Raw genomic sequence first — 9421 nt, 5'->3', positions numbered from 1 at the left:
AAGCAATGGTAATACTCTTTAAGAAGAAAATAAAATGAAAACTAAAATAAAAATAATGACAGAAATTGCAGATAATTTGCAAATAAACTGCATGTTTAATAATATGCAATAATAAGCATATAGTAGTGTCGTTTCGCAAGAATTTTTTTTATAAGAAGGAATGAATTAAGAACATTGGTATTATCCTTCAAGAAGAAGAAAATGAAATAAAAACTCAAACAAACTTAAACAAACTCAAAATATGAAGTTTTGTAAGGAATAATGAATTTGTGGCATTAGTATTACCCTTTAAAAGGAAAGAAAATGAAGATAAAATAAATGCGCACAAAATTTGCACACAGTTTACAAATGAATCCTCAAATATTCCCCTTATATTCCTCTTATACAAGAGGGCACACCAAAAATACTTTTACGCCGTCGCAAGCTTCTATTGCCGTGAGATCCCATCTTGGGGCCTTTTCCGACACTCCGCTAGAGGGGGATTCAATCACGGAGGGCCTCTACATCAACCTTGCTGCCCTTTCGATGAAGCATGAGTAGTTTACCACAAACCTAAGGGCCCATAGCTAGTAGCTAGATGGCTTTTTCTCTCTATTTGATCTTCAATACAATGTTCTCCTCGATGTTCTTAGAAATCTATTTGATGTAATCTTCTTTTGTGGTGCGTTTGTTGAGATCCGATGAATTGTGGATTTATGATCAGATTATCTATAAATATTATTTGAGCCTTGTCTGAACTCTTTTATGCATGATTGAGATAGCTTAGTAATTCTCTTCGATCTATCGATTTGGTTTAGCCAACTAGATTGGTTTTTTCTTGCAATGGGGGAAGTGCTTTGTGATGGGTTCAATCTTGCGGTGTCCTCTCCCAGTGACAGAAGGGACAGCGAGACACGTATTGTATTGTTGCCATTAAGGATAAAAAGATGGGGTTTATATCATATTGCTTGAGTTTATCCCTCTACATCATATCATCTTGCTTAAGGCATTACTCTGTTCTTATGAACTTAATACTCTAGATGCACGCATGAGTTGGTTGATGTGTGGAGTAATAGTAGTAGATGCAGAATCATTTCGGTCTACTTGTCACGGACGTGATGCCTATATTCATGACCATTGTCTTAGATATCGTGATAACTTTGCGCTTTTATATCAATTGCTCAACAGTAATTTGTTTACCCACCGTATGTTTTCTTCAAGAGAGAAGTCTCTAGTGAAACCTATGGCCCTCGGGTCTATTTTCCATCATATATTTTCAGATCTATAAACCAAAAACCCAAAAATACCTTGTTGTAATTTATTTATATTTACTTTAGTTTGCTCTTTTTTTATCTTTTATACCTATCTCTATTAGATCTCACTCTTGCAAGTGACCGTGAAGGGATTGACATCCCCTTTTTCACATTGTGTGCAAGTGTTTGTTAGTTTTCTTGCAATTCCTTGCAATTCTGTTTTTCGCCCTCTTGAAAATGGAAAGTGTCTCTCCCTCGATTGCATGTATCTCTCCTCATAGAGAAAAAAGAAAGAAAGTGTCACTCTCATGATTGGGCATATATCTTTCTTTCCTAGCCTAAATGATTAACTTCCCGCTAATCAATGAATTAGCCAAGGGTAATTTATACTAATTTTTCTATAATTATGTGCCTTGGTAACCGTGTCGAAAATAACATCTCTTACATAAACGAATGGGAGGAGTATGTTTTAGTTGCCCCCTTTAAGCGCTCACAAATGCTCAATCAGATCTTCCTTAACTTGCTTATGAGTTTCTCAATGCCAAATTTGTTGATGCATTTTCACAAACTCCTCAAACGTGGCCATATTCTAATGTGGAAGTTGGATAGGATCACCCATGTTCTCAAATTCCAAACCTCCGACAACATATTTACCCTCATTCTCTGCGATCATGTTGTGCATGATCACCCAACATGTCATCACCTCCCACAAGGTGTGTGGACCCCATATTTTTGTAGTTCGTCAAACGACTGCAACATCATTGGAGCACCCCAAATGCTCTCTCCACACCCTTTATAGCTCGGTTTTTCTCTTTGGGCAAAGTGAGCTCTTTTGTGATCAGCTGGTTCAGAGACAGGCTTGAGGAAGGTCGCCCATGGTGGATAGATACCGTCTACTAGATGGTAGCTCGTGTTGAAGTCATGTCAATTGACAATATAGTTGCACTAAGGAGCTTGTCCATCAGTCAACATAGCAAACAATGGAGGTCGATGAACCACATTGATGTCACTGTGAGACCAGGGCAGAAGGAAATATGCCCTAGAGGCAATAATAAAGTTATTATTTATTTCCTCATATCATGATAAATGTTTATTATTCATGCTAGAATTGTATTAATCGGAAACATGATACATGTGTGAAAACATAGACAAACAGAGTGTCACTAGTATGCCTCTACTTGACTAGCTCGTTGATCAAAGATGGTTATGTTTCCTAGCCATAAACATGAGTTGTCATTTGATCAACGGGATCACATCATTAGGAGAATGATGTGATTGACTTGACCCATTCCGTGAGCTTAGCACTTGATCATTTAGTATGTTGCTATTGCTTTCTTCATGACTTATACATGTTCCTATGACTATGAGATTATGCAACTCTCGTTTATCGGAGGAACACTTTGTGTGCTACCAAACGTCACAATGTAACTGGGTGATTATAAAGGTGCTCTACAGGTGTCTCCGAAGGTACTTGTTGAGTTGGCGTATATCGAGATCAGGATTTGTCACTCCGATTGTCGGAGAGGTATCTCTGGGCCCACTCGGTAATGCACATCACTATAAGCCTTGCAAGCATTGTAACAAATGAGTTAGTTGTGGGATGATGTATTACAGAATGAGTAAAGAGACTTGCCAGTAACGAGATTGAACTAGGTATTGAGATACCGACGATCGAATCTCGGGCAAGTAACATACCGATGACAAAGGGAACAACATATGTTGTTATGCGGTTTGACCGATAAAGATCTTCGTAGAATATGTAAGAGCCAATATGAGCATCCAGGCTCCGCTATTGGTTATTAATTGGAGACGTGTCTCGGTCATGTCTACATAGTTCTCGAACCCGTAGGGTCCGCACGCTTAAAGTTTGGTGACGATCGATATTACGAGTTTTTGTGTTTTGATGTACCGAAGGTAGTTTGGAGTCCCGGATATGATCACGGACATGATGAGGAGTCTCGAAATGGTCGAGACGTAAAGATCGATATATTGGACGACTATATTCGGACACCAGAAGTGTTCCGAGTGGTTTCGGATAAAAACCGGAGTACCGGGGGTTACCGGAACCCCCCCGGGGAGTTAATTGGGCCTCCTGGGCCTTAGTGGGAGAAGACGAGGGGTGGCCAGGGCAGCCGCGCGCCCCCTCCCCCTCTAGTCCGAATTGGACAAGGAGGGGGGCGACACCCCCCCTTTTTCCTTCTCCTCCTCTCTCCCTTCCTACCCTCTCCAACTCCAGCAAGGAAAAGGAGGAGTCCTACTCCTACTGGGAGTAGGACTCCCTCCCTGGCGCGCCCTCCTCCTGGCCGGCCGCCTCCCCCCTTGCTCCTTTATATACGGCGGCAGGGGGGCACCCTAGAACACACAAGTTGATCTGTTGATCTATTCCAGCCGTGTGCGGTGCCCCCTCCACCATATTCCACCTTGGTTATATTGTAGTGGTGCTTAGGTGAAGGCCTGCATCGGTAGCAACATCATCACCACCATCACGCCGTCGTGCTGAGGAAACTCTCCCATGAAGCTCTACTGGATCGGAGTTCGTGGGACGTCATCGAGCTGAACGTGTGCTGAACTCGGAGGTGCCGTACGTTCGGTACTTGGATCGGTCGGATCGTGAAGACGTACGACTACATCAACCGCGTTGTGCTAACGCTTCCGTTTTCGGTCTACGAGGGTACATGGACACACTCTCCCCTCTCATTGCTATGCATCACCATGATCCTGAGTGTGCGTAGGATTTTTTGGAAATTACTACGTTCCCCAATAGTGGCATGCTACCTCTTGAGCACTTGCGTTGGTTTTCCCTTGAAGAGGAAAGGGTGGTGCAGCAGAGTAGCGTAAGTATTTCCCTCAGTTTTTTAGAACCAAGGTATCAATCCAGTAGGAGGCTACGCGCGAGTCCCTCGCACCTACACAAAACAAATAAATCCTCGCAACCAACGTGATAAGGGGTTGTCAATCCCTACACGGTCACTTACGAGAGTGAGATCTGATAAGATAATATTTTTGGTATTTTTATGATAAAGATGCAAAGTAAAATAAAAGCAAAGGAAAATAACTAAGTGTTGGAAGATTAATATGATGAAGATATACTAGGGGGCCATAGGTTTCACTAGTGGCTTCTCTCAAGAGCATAGGTATTTTACGGTGGGTGAACAAATTACTGTTGAGCAATTGACAGAATTGAGCATATTTATGAGAATATCTAGGTATGATCATGTATATAGGCATCACATCCAAGACAAGTAGACTGACTCCTGCCTGCATCTACTACTATTACTCCACACATCGACCGCTATCCAGCATGCATCTAGAGTATTAAGTTCAAGAGAACATAGTAACGCTTTAAGAAAGATGACATGATGTAGAGGGATAAACTCATGCAATATGATGAAAACCCCATCTTGTTATCCTCGATGGCAACAATACAATATGTGCCTTGCTGCCCCTACTGTCACTGGGAAAGGACACCGCAAGATTGAACCCAAAGCTAAGCACTTCTCCCATTGCAAGAAAGATCAATCTAGTTGGCTAAACCAAACTGATAATTCGAAGAGACTTGCAAAGATAACCAATCATACATAAAAGAGTTCAGAGAAGATTCAAATATTGTTCATAGATAAACTTGATCATAAACCCACAATTCATCGTCTCAACAAACACACCGTAAAAAGAAGATTACATCGAATAGATCTCCACAAGAGAGGGGGAGAACTTTGTATTGAGATCCAAAAAGAGAGAAGAAGCCATCTAGCTAATAACTATGGACCCGTAGGTCTGAGGTAAACTACTCACACTTCATCGGAGAGGCTATGGTGTTGATGTAGAAGCCCTCCGTGATCGATGCCCCCTTCGGCGGAGCTCCGAAACAGGCCCCAAGATGGGATCTCGTGGATACAGAAAGTTACGGCGGTGGAATTAGGGTTTTTGCTCCGTATCTGATTGTTTGGGGGTACGTAGGTATATATAAGAGGAAGAAGTACGTCGGTGGAGCAATAGGGGGCCCACGAGGGTGGAGGGCACATGTGTGTGTGTATGGGGGGGGGGGGTAGGCGCGCCCCCTACCTCGTGGCCTCCCTGTTGGTTGCTTGATGTAGGGTCCAAGTCTCCTGGGTCTTGTTCGTTCCAAAAATCACGTTCCCGAAGGTTTCATTCCGTTTGGACTCTGTTTAATATTCATTTTCTTCGAAACCCTAAAATAGGCAAAAAAACAACAATTCTGGGCTGGGCCTCCGGTTAGTAGGTTAGTCCCAAAAAATAATATAAAAGTGTATAATAAAGCCCAATAATGTCCAAAACAGTAGATAATATAGCATGGAGCAATCAAAAATTATAGATACATTGGAGACGTATCATGGCATCCGAGCCAGGTTTATGCGTAGATGTTATATGCACGAGTAGAACAGAAATGAGTTGTGGGCAATACAAGTCATACTGCTTACCAGCATGTCATACTTTGGTTCGGCGGTATTGTTGGATGAAGCGGCCCGGACCGACATTACGCGTACGCTTATGCGAGACTGGTTCTACTGACGTGCTTTGCACATGGGTGGCTGGCGGGTGTCAGTTTCTCCAACTTTAGTTGAACCGAGTGTGGCTACGCTCGGTCCTTGCGAACGTTAAAACAGCACTAACTTGACGAACTATCATTGTGGTTTTGATGCGTAGGTAAGAACGGTTCTTGCTCAACCCGTAGCAGCCACGTAAAACTTGCAACAACAAAGTAGAGGACGTCTAACTTGTTTTTGGAGGGCATGTTGTGATGTGATATGGTAAAGACGTGATGAGATATAAATTGTTGTATGAGATGATCATGTTTTGTTAAAGTCATCGGCAACTGGCAGAAGCTTAATGGTTGTCTCTTTATTGCATAAGATGCAAGTGCCATGTATATTGCTTTACTTTATCGCTATGCGATAGCAATAGTTGCAAAAGCAATAGTTGGCAAGACGATCATGTGATGACACATTGATAGAGATCAAGATCATGGAGATCATGGTGTCATGCCGGTGACGATAGAGATCATGACGGTACTTTGGAGATGGAGATCAAAGGTGCAAGATGATCATGGCCATATCATGTCACATATTTTGATTGCATGTGATGTTTATCCTTTATGCATCTTATTTTTCTTTGTTTGGCGGTAGCATTATAAGATGATCTCTCACTAAATTTCAAGGTAAAAGTGTTCTCCCTGAGTATGCACTTTCGGTGTGAAAACCAGCGGATTTCGGGTAGAGGGTCCCGAACTGTGCGTCTAAGGCGGATGGTAACAGGAGGCAGGGGACACGATGTTTACCCAGGTTCGGGCCCTCTTGAAGGAGGTAATACCCTACGTCCTGCTTGATTGTTCTTAATGATATGAGTATTACAAGAGTTGATCTACCATGAGATCGTAGAGGCTAGACCCTAGAAGCTAGCCTAGTGTATGATTGTATGTTGTCCTACGGACTAAACCCTCCGGTTTATATAGACACCGGAGGGGCCTAGGGTTACACAGAGTCAGTTACAAGGGAGGAGATCTACATATCCGTATTGCCAAGCTTGCCTTCCATGCCAAGGAGAGTCCCATCCGGACATGGGACGAAGTCTTCAATCTTGTATCTTCATAATCCAACAGTCTGGCCAAAGGATATAGTCCGGCTGTCCGGAGACCCCCTAATCCAGGACTCCCTCAGTAGCCCCTGAACCAGGCTTCAATGACGATGAGTCCGGCACGTAGTTTTATCTTCGGCATTGCAAGGCGGGTTCCTCCTCTGAATACTCCATCGAAGATTTTGAACACAAGGATAGTGTCCGGCTCTACAAAACAAGTTCCACATACCACCGTAGAGAGAATAATATTTCCACAAATCTAATCTGCTGACATGTTTTGACAGCATGACATCATGCCATGGCCCGGTCTTTATTCGAACAGTTTTTCTTAACCAGCGCTGCATATATTGCGAGGCGGTTTTCTAGACACGTCTTGTCAAAGCAGAGATCGTGTCCCCCTTATTACGGGATTCTCATCAATAAGGACGTGGGTAACCCAATCGTGCATGTTAGTATGACTCCTCGATTTTAGGCAAGTCCCAAACGGCCACAAGGAGGACGCTTGATATTCATCCTCTTTATAAAGAGTCTGAGGCCTGTCCTTTTTTCCCTCTCGTGCTCAATCGAATCCTTCCCCCGCCTCGAGTTCCAACACCCAAGGCTCAGGTCAGGCGCTTCGGACCTTCAACCATGTCCGGATCCAACCTCCAAGGTCGGTGGATGCCTTCCTCTGTCACAGAGGAAGACATCAAGAAGCTGAGAGAGGCCAGGTATCTGACCGCTGAAATCTCGCACAGGCTGCCTGCCCGAGGGCAGGTCATCCCCACTCCCGAACCCAACGAGAGTGTTGTGTTCATCTCTCACTTCCTCCGAGGGCTAGGCCTCGCTCTGGATCCCTTTATTAGGGGGCTCGTGTTCTATTATGGACTGGATTTCCATGATCTGGCCCCGGATTCCCTCCTTCACATCTCGTCGTTTATCGTCGTGTGTGAGGCCTTCCTCCGCATTACCCCACACTTCGGCCTGTGGCTCAAGACCTTCAATGTGAAGCCGAAGATGATCGAGGGGCGGCACTCAGAGCGCGTAGGTGCCATAATAAGCAAAAGCGCTGATGCTCCATGGCCAGAAGGTTCCTTCCCAGAGGTGTCCAGTTTGTGGTAGTGGGAGTGGTTCTATATCACAGCTCCCCGGAGTTCCAAGTGGGTGGCCGCTCCCGCCTTTCGCTCAAGCCCCCCACCACAACTGACGTCATGGATCAACAAGGGGTTGAACTGGGGGCCAGTAAATGATGTGCCGGTATTGCAGAGTCGCATCTGAGATCTCCTTGAGAGAGATGTCAGCCTGGTCAAGGTAATGCAAGTCATGCTAGTTCGTCAAGTCCAGCCTTGCAAACGTCGACCCCTCCGTATGTGGGAATTCAACCCGGAAGGACTGCGAACTATTCAGCACTTCCTCGGCATGACGCTCGAAGAGATGTACAAATTGTTCTTCGGACCCCAAATAGAGTGTTCGGACACCACCAAGGATGCGGGTCCGAGCTGTAATCGCCCCGATACCAAAGTAAGTAATCCCATGGCCAAACATGCTGTCTTTTTATTTATCATAACATCATTATGAAAAGTCGCTCTTTGACCAGGACTGGATAACAAAGGCAAAGATGATCAGGTGTTCGGCCCCCCTCCCCGAAGGCTTGGCCAATCCAGTACTAGACAGAATGCTCGTGTCGGTGCCTTGTTAGGCGCCCTCAGGGGAAGATGAAGGGGGGGGGGGGAATAAAGAGGCTGAAAGCAGGCCTCACACATCATTCATCTGAACTGGGGGAATTAGCGCCTCCGCGAAGCAGGACAACCAGGGAGAAGGATCTGAAATCCCCTCTCCCCAAGGAAGGAAGAGGACCACCTCTGAAGACCCGGAAACAAAGGTTTCCAAACGGGGGAAGAAATCTTCGCCAGAGGGTCCTGGCTCGGAGGGTATCCTTGCCGCATGTGTCCGCAAGGGGATCAGCCCTCTACCGAGCTGTAAGTGAAAAGTGTCGGCGTTCTGGGAGTGGGGGTCCTCAGACTTGCCTGCCTGCGGCGTGGCTCAAGCGGGGGCCCAGCGTGGCCCATCTTCATTAGCTCAAGCTCAAAGACCCTCGCGAGGGGCCAAGCCTCGCGGGGCGGACGACAGGAAGCTTCCTCAGAGGCAGCCTCATCAGGCAGGCTCGCAAGGAGGCAGAGAGATCAAGGCAGGGGTACCTCGCGAGGAACCCGTGATGCAAGCCATGACGATCGAGACCGGGCGCCAAGCGGGCGCCAGCCTGCGCAGTGTCCTTGTTTCCCCTTTGGTGCAAAGGGAGAAAGCACAGGCCAAGGCATCAGGCAAAGGTTACCATTCCGGTGCAACGAGACCAAGACCAGCCGGACGGCAGGACGGAGGTCACCGTGGAGCCCAAGATGGCATCATCGCCAGTGCTTTTGGCAGCCGAAGACCACCTTTGGTCTGGATAACTTGTACTAGATGTTCCCCTTCGAAATGGCCAATTGTTGGCGCCCTTCCCGTTCATTATTTGGGGAGAGGCCCAGGGCCTCTATAAATAGAGCTAGCCACCACAGAGTAGAGAGAGACCCGGGACATCATCTAGACATCTAGACACCCCAAGAACATCAAGAGATCTG

Source organism: Triticum dicoccoides, chromosome 5A, assembly GCF_002162155.2.
Source record: "Triticum dicoccoides isolate Atlit2015 ecotype Zavitan chromosome 5A, WEW_v2.0, whole genome shotgun sequence".
NCBI classification, from domain to species: domain Eukaryota; kingdom Viridiplantae; phylum Streptophyta; class Magnoliopsida; order Poales; family Poaceae; genus Triticum; species Triticum dicoccoides.
This window is presented reverse-complemented; position numbering follows the sequence as displayed.